General features: G+C 39.2%; 1 protein-coding gene across 1 annotated transcript in view; it reads left to right on the forward strand.

Moving 5' to 3' along the window:
- The window catches only part of LOC136862816 (ETS domain-containing protein Elk-3), a 126,808-nt gene that overhangs the window by 69,335 nt on the left and 39,428 nt on the right, over positions 1-18,045 (forward strand). The window lies entirely within an intron of this gene.

Here is an 18,045-nt window from a genome sequence, read left to right on the forward strand (position 1 = left end):
TTACCCCTAGTGTTACTTGGCATGCGTGCGGTTCTACTGTAAAGGAAGATCTGAAAGCTTCCCCCGCCGAACTGGTTTTTGGGGAGCCTCTACGCCTCGCTGGAGAAATGATTACTTCTTCGCCCAGGTCTTCTACTCCAGTCTATCCTTCTGATTTTGTGAATAATCTAAGGAAGGTAATGGCTGAACTCAGACCTGATCCTGCCTACCGCCATAGTCAAGAGAAATTATTCGTCTTCAAAGACTTGGCAACTGCCTCCCATGTTTTTTTGAGACCTGACCATGTGAAGCCTCCTTTGCTGCCCCCATGCTCTGGTCCTTACCCTGTAATTAGCAGTAATGAGAAGACTTTGACCCTAATGATTGGAAACAAGGAAGTAGTAGTGAGTACAGACCGCGTGAAACCTGCATACATAGAAACGAACCTTGTTCCTACCCGCACCAACACACCTGACACATCTGCTACCTCCATTTCATCCAGTCAACCTAGCACTTCTTTTACACCTGAGTTACCTGATGCGTCATCACCTCCCAGAAAGTACACAACACGATCAGGACGAAGAGTTCGCTTTTCCCGTCCATTCGATTTGTGAACTTTCCTCCTCCGTGGAGGGTGACGTGGCGACATCGAGAAGAATGAACTCGCCCCACATACAGAACGCACCCTTGTGCACAATGCAACATTGCATCAGGGTGTAGCTTCATAAACGAGCGTCATTCGGCGGCGTCGAAAGCTTATGAGCATGAGCATCACGTCTCCTTGTGTCTCGGTATAATCAATGTATTTTATATGCAAAAGTGTAAAACTGTATGTGGTGTTGTGTAAATAAACCTGTTATCCATGAGGGCCGATTTATTTATGGAAACGATGTCGAGCCGCCTATACTCCATAAGTATAACAAACTTGAAACTTGAACTTGCTTAACAGTTTCAAGCTTTTAGTCAAAACCAGTATTTTTTAACAAACTAAAAATTTTGAAGTTTAACTGTCAATGCGTTCGAGAAGTTCCAATTAAAGTGAACGACTATGTCCTCATTAATTTTATGTAACACATCTCTACACCTTTTAACCACTGTCACTTTAGTTCTGCTGCAATCACCGATGGACTAACTCCCAGCACGTCCTCAGTTGAAAAACTGATGTTTCGAAGTGGCCACCTAATATCACCTTCATGAATCAGACCTTTCCTTATATTCCGCTCTGAACATCGTTCCTACGTTTATTCATATACATATGCATTTTATGTTTTTATTGTTTTAGAATTTGCTGTACGTCGCACTGACACAGATGGGTCTTATGGCGACGATGGGATAGGAAAGAGCTAGGAGTGGCAAGGAAGCGGCCGTGGCCTTAATTAAATTACAGCACGAACATTTGCCTGGTGTGAAAATGGGAAACCACGGAAAACCATCTTCAGGGCTGCCGACAGTGCGGTTCGAACCCACTATCTCCGGGATGCAAGCTCACAGCTACGCGCCCCTAACCACCAACTCGCCCGGTTATTCATATTTGTTGAACCTTACGCATACCCTTCGCCATTTTATACTGTACTTGATGTTGTCATATCCGTTATAGCATTTTTTTTTTTTTTTTTTTTAGTTTTTGCTTAACAACACTTCGTCAAGTTAAATAGGTTTGTTTGTTTTTGCTAGGGGCTTTACGTCGCACCTACACAGATAGGTCTTATGGCGACGAAAGTTAAATAGTGAGGACTACCTTCTGTAACGAAGATCGATGGCATTTATGTATAAGGATATGTGACAGCCTCGTGTTAAGAAAGCTACTGGAAGGCGAGAGACACTTGACGAACAACATTTTGGACCTATGACATCTTTACATACTCCTTTAAACACTTAACTATTACTGTAACGTCAAACACCATTATTATTATTATTATTATTATTATTATTATTATTATTATTATTATTATTATTATTATTATTATTCAACTTCGCTAATCGGCCAACTAGGGACCACGATAAGCTTCACTTTACATTCTGACATTTGTTCATTTTTCGCTTGCTCCACATCGTCTTCATTAGCTCACTGTGTTTAGCACGACGTTCTTCTGTACATTTAGCACCAGTTGCCTGTTTTTCGTCCCGGAAGGTTCCAAAAGTCTTGATGGCTGCTCTGAAAAGATTTCGGTCGTGTGCACCTTCTGGCTGTAGGCCCAGTTCTTGAGATCTTTCTTGACATTAACGTACCATGATATTGCCGTTTTTCGTTTTGAGTCAAATATACTGCAGATACGTTTCGTCCATCGAGAGTCGATCATCCGTCGTATATGACCGTAGAAGCGAACTCTGCCTTTACGCATTGTGTCCGTGATCTTCTCTATCTTGGAGTATACTTCTTGCCTGGATTTTCTAATGTAGATGCCATTTTTGTAGTTTGGACCAAGTATGGTGTGTAGGATCTTTCTTTCTTCCCTCTCTAAATCCGCAAGCAAACATTTCTCGGACAGGATAAGGCATTCAGATGCATACAGCGATACTGGTTTGATGACAGTGTTGTAGTGACGAATTTTTGTGTTCAGGGAAAAGCACTTTTTGTTGTAAATATTGCGGGTGGTTTGGAAAGTGACTTCCATTTTCTTGATTCTTGCTGCTATGGCCTCTTTGTCAAGTCCATTTTGCTGAATCCATTCCCCCAGGGTATCTAAATTTACTAACACGGTTTATCGTTCCATATTTGGTGTTTAGTTGTGCCGTATCATCTTTGATATTCGACATTACTTCTGACTTTTGAAAGGAAATTTGTAAACCTGTTTGTTCTGCTACTTCCTTCAACACATTGGTCTATTCTGTTGCACTTTCGAACCTTAGAAATGTCTGACATGTACCACCGGCGGTATGCCTGCGTGCAGAAAACGTGGCCCATACCCGCAGATCGCAATATTGTTTTTTTCGTAAGATTTCCGCATTTACCCAACTAACGCCTGACTTCACCCAGCCCTTACTGATTCTCTCCTTGAGTGGCTTAAAGCAAATCAATCAAAACAAATATGAACCAATGAACGATGTCAAATTTGGTGTAAAATGAAAAGTGGTTCAGAAGTAGCCTCCCGAAATAAAATTTGCTCTGACTGGAGTAGCTCAGTGTAACATGATCAGGGACTCGACGTTGTGAGTGTTACCCTCCACTTGTCGTTTGGAGGAAGTAGGCCTAACTAACTTGTCAATCTTGTTGCTAGAATTGTCGAAGAGAAAAGGGTGGTTGGCACTGAGGAGACGGGGCTGCTAGACATTTCATCATCAACCTAAATAGCCAAGGCTACTTGGAATGATGATCCAGTTCTGTTTAGGAGCATTAATTCATCTGGTAACCCTTAACACAGATGATAAGTCTGCAGAGATTTGTTCATTCATCAAGTTTTTCTGCCATTATTGATGGTTTCGGGAGTTACTTCTCGTCGTTGTACTTCCCCTCATTCAACTTTCTGAAGCCATATGACAAGAACTGAATTTCCCGTTAAATCTGCAGAGAAGGCAGAGTAATACGAATCAGTACGAAATCTTGTACCGCTGGTACTACATGACGGCCACTGAGAACGGCGCGTGGGCATTAACCGGTGGTACACGCCCTCGTGAACACGTTAATAGACAGTAAAACAAGGTTTTGCACTGCTGCCAGACAGTTCCTTTCCACAACTATTTCTACTGCAGCAACATGTTTTAACAAAACAGCATTTAAATTAGAAAGAACAATCGAGCTCGGACGCGGTTCTCTACTGAGAATGCGGGGCAAAGTCTTCACGAAACGTTAAGGTTCCCTGTAGTTTGCCTGTTTCACACGACAAATACCAAAAGAAGATATCATGTCCCTTAATCTGGGCCGTAAAAGCACCAACCCGAATATCAGAAAAGCTGTTTCTCCCGAATGTGCCTCCAGATATGAAGAGACGTACCAGTCAACCTGTTTTGAAAGAAGATCATACTTTAAGGAGTTCCTGGCAAAAGCTACGATGAGGAGTACAACAGATTAGGTGATCCTACAGTTAACCTGCGCGCCATCAATCTGAAAAAGAATTCTGGGCAATGAAACGACAGAGAAGCAGAAGACAATACAGACAAGGGAAAGAGAATCGGCAAGTTTCCTTTGCAGCAGATCATTTAATACTGTTAAATGACACCGTTGAGAATATTTAGATCAGGTTGAGAAATGACTCCGCGATGAAACCATGGTCAATTGATATAAAATACGAAGGCATGTTTTCTGAGTGAATCTTTTATTTTTCACAATATGTTTCACTCCACTTGTGCAACCCATCTCTTCCATCGGTGCGTTAAACTTATACAATCCAGCTATTCTAGAGAGAAACTTACAGTCCCTTACTCCCTTCAATTAAAACTGTTCTTCTGAAGGCCCCCGCCAGTTTCCTTTGCACTGGATCATTTTAAGTCTTCAAAATCCACGGCGAGGTGTACAACAGATTAGCTGATCCTACAAAAACGCTACATATCTTCGATCTGTGAAGGAACTCGAGACAATGTAAGAAGTGAGGTCGAAGACACTGACAAGTGAGTGGCATAAGCCCTTGCGTACCGTACTACTGCCACCCAATAACTTTACTTGGAAATGTGTAAATGGCCACTCAAAAATGCAGTAGGCCTGTATATAACCATCATGACGTGACCGAATGATATTGCTTATGCATGGTTTCAGACATAAAGAGTCGTGTTTTCTTCTGTACTTTACACCGCCCCAGAAATATGTTAGTTTCATTTTCGTATACACCATTACTGTATCTTTGAGTAAAGAAAATTTGCGAATAAAGATGGCAACAAAAGCACAAACAATAAATGTACGTGAATCAGTTATGTACGGAACTGGATATATAGAAATGCTGCACCTGCTAATTGGCTCAGACGATAAATCGCTGGCTTTCTGAACCCAAGTTGGCGGTTTAGTTCCCCGTTCAATATGGTGGTATTTGAAGACATTCAGATATGTAAGCATTGTGTCGGTTGGTTTATGGGTACGTACAAAACTCCTACAGGCCACAATTCCGGACCCTCAGTGCCTTCATAAACTGTAGAAAAATAGTTACTGAGACGACATTATTATTATTATTATTATTATTATTATTATTATTATTATTATTATTATTATTATTATTATTATTATTATTATTATTTCGTGTGGCTATTTCTAGCCGAGTGCAGCCCTTGTAAGGCAGACCCTCCGATGAGGGTGGGCGGCATCTGCCATGTATAGGTAACTGCGTGTTATTGTGGTGGAGGATAGTGTAATGTGTGGTGTGTGAGTTGCAGGGATGTTGGGGACAGCACAAAAACCCAGTCCCCGGGCCACTGGAATTAACCAATGAAGGTTAAAATCCCCGACCCGGCCGGGAATCGAACCCGGGACCCTCTGAACCGAAGGCCAGTACGCTGACCATTCAGCCAACGAGTCGGACATTATTATTATTATTATTATTATTATTATTATTATTATTATTATTATTATTATTATTATTATTTAGGTGCAGTGTGTATGGTATGAAAATAAACATTTCCAAGAATATAGTTATATCAGTATGGAAGAAACATAGGAGAAATGAATGGCAGGTTGGGAATACGAAACTGGAACAGGAAGAACTTTTCAAGTATTTAGGATATGTATTCTAATAATAAAATAACGTTATTTTCTTTACGTCGCATTGACTACTTTTACGGTTTTAGGAGATACCAATGTGCCAGAATTTAGTCCCGCAGGAGTTCTTTTACGTGCAATTAAATCTATCGATACGAGGCTGACGTATTTGAGCACCTTCAAATACCACCGGACTGAGCTAGGATCGAACCTGCCAAGTTGGGGTCAGAAGACCAGCGCCCCAACCGTCTGAGCCACTCAGCCGGCTGATGTGTTTTCTCCCAGGATGATAGCATAGTGAGTGCGATTGAATCAAGGTGTAGCAAAGCTAATGAAGTGCGTTCGCAGTCGCTATCAACAGTATTCTGTGAGAAAGAAGTCAGCCTCCGGACGAAACTATCTTAAAAAAAAAAAAAACTATCTTAACACTGGTCTGTTTCTAAAGCTGGGTGGACTCAGGATATCTTATTCATAAATTTGAAGTAACAGACATGAAAGTTGCGAGAATGACTGCTCGTACAAGCACATGGGAACAATGGAAGGAAGGTACTCGGAATGAGGAGATAAAGGCTAAGTGAGGAATGAACTCGATGGATGAAGTGAAACGCATAAACCGGCTTCGGCGGTGGGGGTTATGGGAGGTGAATGGGAGGAGGATAGGTTACCTAGGAGAAAAATGGTTTCAGTCATGGAGGGTGAGAAATGTAGAGGGAGAAGAAGATGAAGATGGTTAGGCTCAGTTTCCAATGATTTAAAGACAAGAGAGATAGAACTAAACGAGGCCAAAAGTCTAGTTACAAACAGAGGATTGTGGAGGTGTTTAGTAAATTCACAGAGGCTTGTAGACTGAATGTTGAAAGGTCTATAAGGAAGATGTATGTATGCATTATTATTATTATTATTATTATTATTATTATTATTATTATTATTATTATTATTATTATTATTATTATTTTAACACTGTTGCTCTTAATAAGAATTGGCAGTGATGTAAAGTGACACAGTACTCAGTACAACGCATGTGTGTTGGAGGTCCACTATGTCACTTGCGTAAGAAAGCAGGCGGAACATAAAGACAAGTAGATTGGTCATGAATTACTCTGGAACTGATTGCTTTAAGTACCGGTACTTTTCAGTGAACAGTTAGAGAACCCTCATAGGAATAAAAGTAGACGTTTTGTACGAAGACAGCATTGTATGACATTATTCAGATCAGTAATTTTATATTTTATGCTCATTTATAGAATACCATGACCGCTGTCGTCAAACGTTTGCTTCAGCTTTCATATTGCGCGTATAGAGACCAGCGAGCCGTGTTGCTGTTGCTAGGAGCTTGCGTTCAAAACAACATATCATTTTTTTTAATTTTTTTTTTTTTGCTAGGGGTTTTACGTCTCACCGACACAGATAGGTCTTATGGCGACGATGGGATAGGAAAGGCCTAGGAGTTGGAAGGAAGCGGCCGTGGCCTTAATTAAGGTACAGCCCCAGCATTTGCCTGGTGTGAAAATGGGAAACCACGGAAAACCATCTTCAGGACTGCCGATAGTGGGATTCGAACCTACTATCTCCCGGATGCAATATCATATTTTTCAGAGAGTGCTTATTATTCTCAATGAGATATTTAGAACTGATTATGAATGTCTCAAGGTTAGATTTCTTAATAGAGATTAAAATGAAGTTACAAGGAAACATTGTTGTTGTTGTTGTAGTTGTTTGGGTCATTAGTCCACAGACTGCTTTGACGCAGCTTTCCATGCCACCCTATTCTGTGCTAACCACTTCATTTCTACGTAACTACTGCATCCTACATCTCCGTTTTTACCGCCTACACTTCCTTCAACAACTACTGTAAGTGAACAGGACATGGGTGTCTTAAGATGTGCTCTATAATTCTCTCTCTTCTTCTGGTCAAATTTTGCAACATCATCTTCCTCTCACCAGTCCGATTCAGTATTTGTGATTCGATCTACCCATTTGACCTTTAGCATTCTTTTGTAACACCACATTTCAAAACTTTCCATTTTCTTTCTTTCTGAGCTAGTTATAGTCCACGTTTCACTTCCATACAAAGCCACGCTTAAGAAAGGCCATGCTTGCATGTGTTGGTCAGCATGTTATATCCTCCGTACTTCTGCCATCGTTAGTGATTCCCCTACCCAAGTACCAATATTCATCTACTTCCTTTGAGGCTTCATTTCCTAATCTAATATTCCCTGCATCATCAGAATTCATTCGACTGCACTCAATTATCTTTGCTTTGGATTTATGTATTGTCATCTTCTACTCCTCTTCCAAGACTATGTCCATACCATTCAGTAATTCCTCCAGATATTCTGCAGACTTAGACAGAATAACAATATCATCGGCAAATCTCAGAGTTTCAATTTCCTATCCTTGGAATGTGATTCTTTTTCCAAATTCCTCTTTGATTTCCTTTTTTGCCTGTTCTATGTAAACATTAAAAAGGAGAGGGGAAAACTGCAGCCTTGCCTTACTCTTTTCTGGATTGCTGCTGCTTTTCCACAGCCTTCGATTCTTATCACTGCAGACTGATTTTTGCACAGAACCAAACCAAACCAAACCAAACCCCAGCCCTTGAAGGGCCTTGGCTTACCAAGCGACCGCTTCTCAGCCCGAAGGCCTGCAGATAACGAGGTGTCGTGTGGTCAGCACGACGAATCCTCTCGGCCATTATTCTTGGCTTTCTAGACCGCGGCCGCTATCCCACCGTCAGATAGCTCCTGAATTCCAATCACGCAGGCTGAGTGGACCTCGAACCAGCCCTCTGGTCCAGGTAAAAATCCCTGACCTGGCCGGGAATCGAACACGGGCCCTCCGGGTGAGAGGCAGGCTCGCTACACCTACACCACGGAGCCGGTGACGATTTTTGTACAGGCTATAGATAATTCTTCTTTCTCGGTATCTGATTCCGATCACCTTCAGAATCTCAAATAGCTTGGTCCATATAAGATCTACGAATGTCATGAACGTAGGCTTGTCTTTCGTAATTCTATCCTCTAAGATAAGACGCTTCGGGTGTGTCCACATTTCTTCTGAAGCCAAACTGATCTTCTCCCAAATCAGCTTCAACTTGTTTCCATTCTTCTGTAGGCCTAAGTAATACGTGTTAAAATTTTGAGAGCGTGAGATACTAAACTAATGCAGCGATAGTTTTCACACTTGTCAGCACCTGATTTTTTGGGAATAGGTATAACAACATTCTGCCGATAGTCGGTTGGTTGGCACTTCTTCTGTATTAAACATCTTACACACTAAACTGAATAACTTTCCCCTGCTGGTTTCTCCCAAGGCGGTCAGTAATTCTGAGGGTATGTCATCAATTCCATGTACCTTGTTCCTATTTAGGTCTCTCAAGGCTGTGTTGAATTCTGACCTCAAAATCGGGTCTCCTTTTTCATCAGCATTAACAGTTTCTTCTTGTTCCAGAGCCTTATCATCTGCTTCATTTCCTTGATACAATATGTTCCTGCCATCTTTCTGTCTTCTCAGATCTTAATATTCATACACCTAGATTTCCTTTATCCAAAGGCTTCCTTGATTTTCCTGTATGCAGTATCTACCTTTCCTACAACTATACAACCTTAAACATCCTTGTACTTCTCTTTCAGCCATTCTTCCTTAGCTGACCTGCACTTTCTATCTACCCCATTCTTTAATCGCCTGTATTTTTTCTACCCTCCTAATTTTTTGCATTCTTGTATTTTTCACCGTTCATCAATCAGGTATAATATCTCCCGAGTTATCCACTGATTATTATTTGATCTTATATTTCTTCCTAACTTTCCTTTAGCAGCCTTGTTCGTCTCATTCGTCACGACTGTCCACGCTTCATCTATTGTGTTTCCTTCAGCCTTTTCATTTAGTCCTTGCGCAACACGTTCATTGGAATAATCCCTCACACTATTTCCTTTCAACTTATCTAAGTCCCATCTTCTTGCATTCTTTCCTTCCTTCAATTTCTTCAACTTCAGATGACGTTTCATAACCACCACGTTGTGGTCAGAGTCCACGTCTGCTCCTGGGAACATCTTGCAAACCAACACCTGGTTTCTGGATCTCTGCCTAATCATAATGAAGGCTGTTTTATATGATTAACTTAAAAATTCAACATAGTACACACCAATATAATAAATATATTTGCATCAACGTAATTTTCCTTATTCATTTATCACACACTAACCTTGTTAATTTCCCTTTCCCATCATTTGATCCTTATCGATATCTAGTAGTCTTGCTTTCGATAACCCACAGTAAGTTATTAAATCCTGCCATTTGTGTTCACAATGAACTGAGACTTGAAATTGCCCTCGATACAACTATTTAGGATTCTAAGATGCCCAAAGAGGTAAGTTAAGACTTCCAGCTCTCTCCGTAGTAACTTCGAAAATATTCGTGGCTCAAGAGTGTTCCTAAATAATAATGATTATGATTGTACGTTTGCTTGTGGCAGTACTTTAAGGATAGTATAGTGGTATCCTCTGTAGTATTCGTTTCAGTAGCTGTTTCATACCTCAAAAATCCGTCATACACTCCCTTCAAATTGCATTCCCTAAGAGTGCTTGACTGGAATGCTCTAGATATGATTTAAAAATCTGTGCTTATTGACAATAGCTTTCCCTTTCCTTGACCTATCAGTGACACAGACAGAACACGAGCTCCTTCTTTAGGCTAATGAAAATGACCATGAATCCTCTTAGTTGATGAACTTCAGGATGCCAGTGTTCCCTAGAGTATGCAGGCGTACTTTGCTGAGTAACAACGACCGACAGATGATACAGCTCTTCTTCGCTATTGTTTTCTCGAATCGTGTGGCTGTCTGAATTGATAACTGAACTTCTTCCACCTTCTGCCGGTAGTCTTTGCTCATATGACTCGTCACAGTTCTATAGACATTCGAACAATGATTATTTACCTTTTGTTTTACACTAGTGACTAACCACATCAAAGCTCTTCTATATTTAGAAGATGGATAGCGGATCTACTTGACTATGATCCTTTGGTTCCTCTCTGACCACGGATGCGGGTCGTTTATCCCACTGTTGTTTCTGTCGCTATCTAGGTTCTACAGTTTCCTTGAAATCATTTTCTACTTTTGTAGAAAGTATTTAATTCTCATTCGAAATATGCAAGGCTTAACTACTGCGATGTTTCAGCAACCTATTTTACCATGATCTTTATACACATGCCTCCATCCACGCGAACTTTCCTTGAAGCACATTTAAATATTCTTTAGGGAAGTATTAGCAGCCGCTTACCTTAAGAATTATTGACACATCTTTTACATTTTTATAACGTTTTTATTTACCGTATACTACACTAGCCACTTCTCTGTGGTGGCGTAAAACCGGGAAGCAATGCCCTCGTAACTCACTGTGTTCTATCATTTCAGCTTGCTATGATACACAACTCTTATTCAAGGAGTCTTCAGCATGAATCCTGAATGTAAGTCGAGGGAGGTTCTCAGTGACAAAACTTCGGCCGACGAGATTTTACCAGCGTAATAAAGCAACACTGTTCGATGTAAATGAAACCGTTAATTAGGGAAGAAATTGTCTTTCACTTCTGTTCAAGACAAAATTCTTCTGAAAAATTCCATACAACCTTGAGGCTACCTTTAACTGGTTACTTGATCGTATTCAAGATTTTCTGTCAGAAGTAGACCTGAAGTTCATCAAGCAGTGTTGTCATATTGTGCTAGGAAAATCTCGTCTAACAAAATATTGTCACTAAGATGTTCCTCTCGATTCTCTTTTTCAGGCTTACATGATGGAGATCTTCAGTACGAGTTCGGGGACAACCTGTTCAATGGAGTTTCCATTTATATGTACGTTACTGGGAACTATCTCATTTTGAAAGATAAGTATAAATATAAGAAAACAAAAAAATATATAGATCACTTTTAATATTTCACGATATATCCAGAACACTCCACAACTATGAAGTGGTTTTTGAAAACGGATTAAGCCAGCGTGATTATGCAGAGAAACAGAGAGCCTTCGAGTAATAGGACATGTAGCCTATGACGGACTATGCATAGCCAGGCTCTGTATTGGCTGTTACGAATGTCAGTAATGTCATACAATCTACAATATTCCATAATTAAGGAATATATGCATGGGTCATAAAAACAAATTCGTAAATTTACACTTTGAAGATTAACCTGTATAGTATAGAGACTGGAAATAACTGTGTTTGGAAAGGAGGTGACATAGCCAAACATTAACCCGCAGTTAGCAAAACGTCACGTACTATGGAATATTCACTCCCGGTTTCAAAGGTCATTTAGAGCAACAATGAAATCTTTCTTCACAAGTGGAAGAGTTTCAGGTTTTTGATGGTGATAGGCAATGGCAGTCATGAAAGAAAACAAATGTACCAAAAAACTAATCGGAGTCAGAACTTTTCACCTAATAAGTACTTTACTCCACAAGGTGAGAGAGAGATAAAAAGAAGTTCATTTTCTAGAGAGAGCAGATGAATTCTCAAAATAAAATTTTCCATGCTCGCCTTAGTTCAGTCACGGAAATGGTGCATCAAGAAGATTAGTAGAAGTAAGACAACTGAAAACTCACACGACCAACTGAATAGAGGTGCTAATTGTGAGGCTTCATACCCCATAATTAGAGTTCAAAAATAAGGCCAGTACGGCTGTGTTCGTCCATACAATGGAGCCGACCAGATAGGTTGCATGTTATAAACTGATCATTCAGAGATGTGTTTAGTAGCAGGCAGTGGCGGCACTCAGGCATGCTGTTGGTGGTGCGAAAAACAGGAAAGTTTTAAACAAATCCCCAATGATTCACACTTAAAGCATTGTACACACTGCAGGTACCAATTCCAAGACTTTGGGAAAATATTGTCATCTGGATTAGTAAGAACGGTACTGAAAGTGAAAAGCCATTTTTCGTTCTATTACTACTTATAATAATAATAATGGTGTTTGACGTTACAATAACTGTTAAGTGTTTAAAGGAGTATGTAAGGATGACATAGGTCCAAAATGTTACTCTTCAAGTGTTTCTCGCCTTCCAGTAGCTTTCTTAACACGAGGCTGTCACATATTCTTATAGGCCCTATAATTTCACATTTTCTTCCATTTTTGTCTAGTGTCACTAAGTTGTAGGTTATTTAAAGTTATATTTTAACATTCATGCTAATCGTCTTAAAATACAGAAGCTATGGTGTCGAAATCTACTGTTATCGTAAGTCACTAACATGGTATTTGTCTTCTTTGCAAAACTTGCTTGAATTATTGTATACCCTTTAGCTTAGACTGGAACATAGAGCATTCACGACGTTGCCACATTTCATCGTATTGTTCATGATCCTCTTCAACCAAGAAAATAGGGCTGAAGGTTTACAAATGAATTATAAAATCATTTTTGTTATATGGATCAGAATCATGGAAAGTCACAAATCTAATATCAAGGAAGGTGCAGGTTTTTAAATAGGTGTCTCAGGAGAATATTAAATATACAATGGTCAAAGGTAAATGCACAAGAAAAATCTTGCGCTTCTAGGCCCTACACGTGAGGGAAGAAGGGCTGATATTGTAATTATGAATTAATAAAAACGTCTAAAAAGTCGTTAATTCAATTCGGAATCAATCATCAATGATCTGCATTCACGGCTGTCACCCATATGGCAGATTCCCTATGAGTTGTTTACCTAGCTTTCCCTTATAAGTTTTCAGAGAACTTGGAAATTTTTCGGACATTTCCCATGATAATTAATTTCAGTCCCTTACTCGTCGTCCTGTAAATGAATACTTGCTTCAATTTGTCCTCTTGAATTCCAGCTTAATTTTCATATTATAATCTTTGCTACTTTTAAAAGCTCCGCACAAGTTCATTCGTCTTTTAATGTCATTCTATGCCACCTCTCCACTGACAGCTCGAAATATATCACACAGTCGAGCATCTCGTCTCCTTACCCTCAAACCTTCCCCGCCCAAAGTTTGCAGAATTCTCGGAACACTATTCCTTTGTCGGAAATCACTCAGAACAAATAGTGCTTCTTTCCTTTTGATCTCTTCCAGTTCTCGTATCAAGTAGGCTTGGTGTGCGACCCATACAAAGGAACCATACTCTAATTGGGATCATGCCAGAGAATTACACGCCCTCTCCTTTGCATTCTCACTACAATCCATAAATGGTCTAATAACCATGTAAAGAGATATGCAACACTTCTTAATAACCTCATTAATATGCTTGCCCCAATGAAGGTAATTCCTTATATCAACTCTTGGACACTTATAGCGATCCCCATGACGTACTATGACCCCATCAACACAGTAATTAAAACTGAGGGGACTTTTCCTCTTGGTGAAACTTACAACCGGAATGTATATCCCATTTACCATCATACCGTTGTCCGCAGTCCATCTCACAACATTGTATAGGTCCCCCTGCAGTCCCTCACAATTCTACAACTCATTTACTACTCGATATAATATAACATTATCCGCATATAGCCTTTTAGGTGATTCCAGATCCACTGTTAATCATTATAGGATCAGATAATACTGATTCTAGTCAATTCCATATGATTTATCACCTATCGGTGAACATATATTGATAATAAGAATTGGAGTCCTATTTTCCAAAAATGTTGTTGCTTGTTGTTTAAAGGGGCCTAACATCTAAGGTCATCGACCCTCTAAAAATTCAACCATTCAACCATACTTGTATCAAGTCCAATAGCCTTGATTCTCCTCAATAATATCTCATGATCTACCCTATCAAAAGCGATACAGTCCATTTGACCTCCTGAACCTAAAATATCTGCTATATCTTGCTGAAATCCTACAAGTTGAGCTTCACTAGAATGACATTTCGTAAACCCTAAATGCCTTCTATCAAACCAGTTAGTAATATCGCAAATTTATCTAATATAATCAGAAAGAATGCTTTCACAGAGCTTACAAACAACAAATGACAAACTGACTGGGCTGTAATTATGCGTTTCTTGTTTGCCACCCTTTCCGTTGTACACTGGAGGACGGTTGCCCAGTCGTACTTCCTTTTAAAACAATAATCACCACCGCAACTACCACCACCACCACCACCACCACCACCACCACCACTTGTACACTGAGGGTACTAGTGAAACTCTCCATTCATTCGGTATCGGTCCTTCATACAAATAGTAATCATTAAGTATATCAGATATGGAACTATATCCCAATACGTAGCATTTAATATATCCTCAGAAATCTTATCAATCCCAACTGCCTTTCTAGCTTTCAACTTTTATCTTTTTTTTGTAAATGTCTTTAATTAATCGTAGATAAATTTCAGTCATTCGACACTATTAGTCACCTCATCTGTCTGCACATTATTCTTATATCTAACTACCTTTATATATTGCAAACTGAATAATCCTGCCTTCTGTATGTTATCACATATACTCACTCCTTGTTCATTAATGATTCCTGGAATGTCGTTTCTGGAACCAGTTTCTGCCTTAAAGTATCTATACATATCCTTCCATTGCTCCCTAAAGTTCACTTGGCTGCCAGTTATGTTTGCCATCGTGTTATCCTTAGCTGTTTTTTTCGCTAAATAGGATTTCCTAATAAGCTCCTTCAATCTTTCCTCACTCCCGCAACCATTTTAACTCTCTTTCTTTCGAATCTGCACCTCTTTCTTGATCTCTTTACTTTCCTGTGATAATATAATGGGACCTTATCATTCCTTACCAATTTTAAAGGTGCATACCTGTTTCCACACTCATCAACAATTGCTGTAAACCTACCCCATAGTCTGCTTACAATTTTACTTACCTTTTCCATTCACCATAATTGAATTTTGAAAATGTCCCCATGCCTCTATTATCAACCATGTGGTATTGCCTAAAAGTCCAAAAATTACGACACCCCTTTCTCTCATATTTATTTTTAACTACGACAAAAACAGCTTCAAGTCACTTATACCATCTATCAGTTCAATTTCTCTGTAGAGATAATCTGGTTTTATCAGCACAACCTCTATAATATTTTCCCCTCTAGTTGGTTTCATCATATTCTGATTCAGCTGTCCTTCCCATTTAACTTATTCACCATTTGTTGACCATGCTTCCTGTCGTTCGCATTCCCTTCCCTATCAATACGGTAACGTCCCTTTCTGTGTCGTTACCCATAAAGCTGATTATTTTATCAAATAACTCCGCATCATCGTCAGCGCCAGCCTTGCCAGGTCTGTTTACCCCCAAAACATCAAGTTGCCTATTACCTCTATAAGTAAGCATTGCAACTAAAATTTCATGTTTCTCATCCTTTACTTTTTCTTTGCTTACAATCGGCCACGTACTAAATGGTGCACCCCTTTGATGGACATGAGGAATTTGATTGGTTCCTGTATCCAAGCACGTATTATGACATCTTTGAAAACGGTGCACATGCCTTCTACAATGTCTATACTGTTAATATGTGGTTGTTATTGCAGTCAATAATGTATACAAGGACATTCATTCCTTTCTTGCACGCGCGCCTCTTTCACATTTTTGAAGTGCTTCCTTTAGAAGCGTGTATCCGACTGTTCTGTTTTATGTTTTAATTGAAACGAATATTTTGAACCTCATAGGCGTAAACAAAACTATTACAGTTACAATTTTAAGACAAAAATTATATTTACTCGTTGTGTACTGTGCTTATTAAATTTTGGGACACCGTGTGCCTGTATGCGGTAAAGGTTTTGAATTGGATTTCTTATAGAAAAATGGATTCTTGGGTATTCTGTGGATTGATATTTGATCTGTTGGAAGTATTGTAGGGATATTTATCTCTTATCACTTTGTGGAACTATGATGAGAAGACGAGATACTGCAGTACCTCGATGTCTGGAACAGTGATGATGAAGACAACCTCGACAAGAACACGAGAAGGGGTGACATGTCACATTTCAGTTATAACGGAATTAGTGCAGTCAAATAGATGGTTAATAAGCCCATGTTTATTCTGAGTATTTTCATATCCGCTATTGTGGTAGAATCATTCAAACGATGGTGCTCCATATGATCAGCTGTAAGTGATGTAATCTGTCAGTCATGGTACAAAAGAATAACAAAGGAAAGGGGTGAGTTGATTAGATGGACCAGAAAAAGATTACAAATGAAGTTGATAGAAAGACGAAATTAAATATTATTAGACTGTTCTTTGACCTGTTGGACAGAGGAGTCAACAGTGCTTATATAGTCTACCTGAATCTCTGTCAAAATGCAGGTGATTCAGGTCTCATTCACATGGAATTTCGTCAATGTTGCCAGAAGTCTAATTGGCTGATTTTCAAGCAGGAAAAGATCGTGCCCCAATTATGTGACCTCGCAGAAGAAGTGAAGAACATCAGCTGCAGCAGTTGCTGCTAACATGACGAAATTGGATGCCAGAAAAAGATGTGTTGAATGTGCTAAAATTCGTGCAAAGTACAGAAAAAAACAATGTTTGTGAGGCATGTAATGCCCATTTGTGTTACACAAAAGAAAGGAACAGCTTTCTAAAGTTGCACATTGCCTAATGAAAAATTCCTAGACCTAGCCAGGAATCGAATCCAAGACCATACATACATTGACATTAATTTGCAATGTGCTCTGGTATTTGGAAATTAAGTAAAACGTTTCCTTGGAGCACAAAATTGGAGAGTGGATTTCCATATAACAAAAGTTGGAATATAACCACGTGATATGCTGTACAAAGCGAGAAAATGTATGCAAATCCACTCACCAATTTTGTGCTCACGTTTCACTTAATTTTCAAATACCAGAGCACATTTCAAATTAATGTCAATGTTGTATGTCGAATCCTGAGAGAACCTATCAGGATCTAACCACCGAGTTGGACATGCACTTTTGATTTGTGACATACGAAAGAAATAAACTGTAATCTTAAGTTTACTAGCATCTAATATTAAGAAATGAAAAAATTTCCCTTATCGCATAGTGGAACAAATATGTCCCAACATTTAAAAACCGACAACTCTATTCGAATAAAATACACACATTTGAAAATTGTGTTTTTATTTTTCAGTCAACATAAATTTAGGAAAATCATGCTAAAATTGAAATTTCCAAACACCGTTTTGTTGCATGCGACAAAGGGTTAACAAAATTATTAGATCGACAGCCTTTATGAAAATAATCCCTAATGATAGCAAACGGATTCTTGACTGCAGAGTGAAAAACTGAGCAATTTCTTGAGTAACATGACAAATGAATGACCTCGACCTCGCTATAACCAGGTTATATTCAAATATTTAATGGCAGAGTCCATTGGTTCCAGTAATGAAATACATAAAATTGAAAACAACTTTATTAGTAGTTACCGATATATTATTTTCTGAATTTTCTAGCTTTGTACAGCATATCACGCGGTTATATTCCAACTTTGTTGTATGGAAATCCACTCTCCAATTTCGTGCTCCAAGGAA

Source organism: Anabrus simplex, chromosome 2 (assembly GCF_040414725.1).
Source record: "Anabrus simplex isolate iqAnaSimp1 chromosome 2, ASM4041472v1, whole genome shotgun sequence".
NCBI classification, from domain to species: Eukaryota; Metazoa; Arthropoda; class Insecta; order Orthoptera; family Tettigoniidae; genus Anabrus; species Anabrus simplex.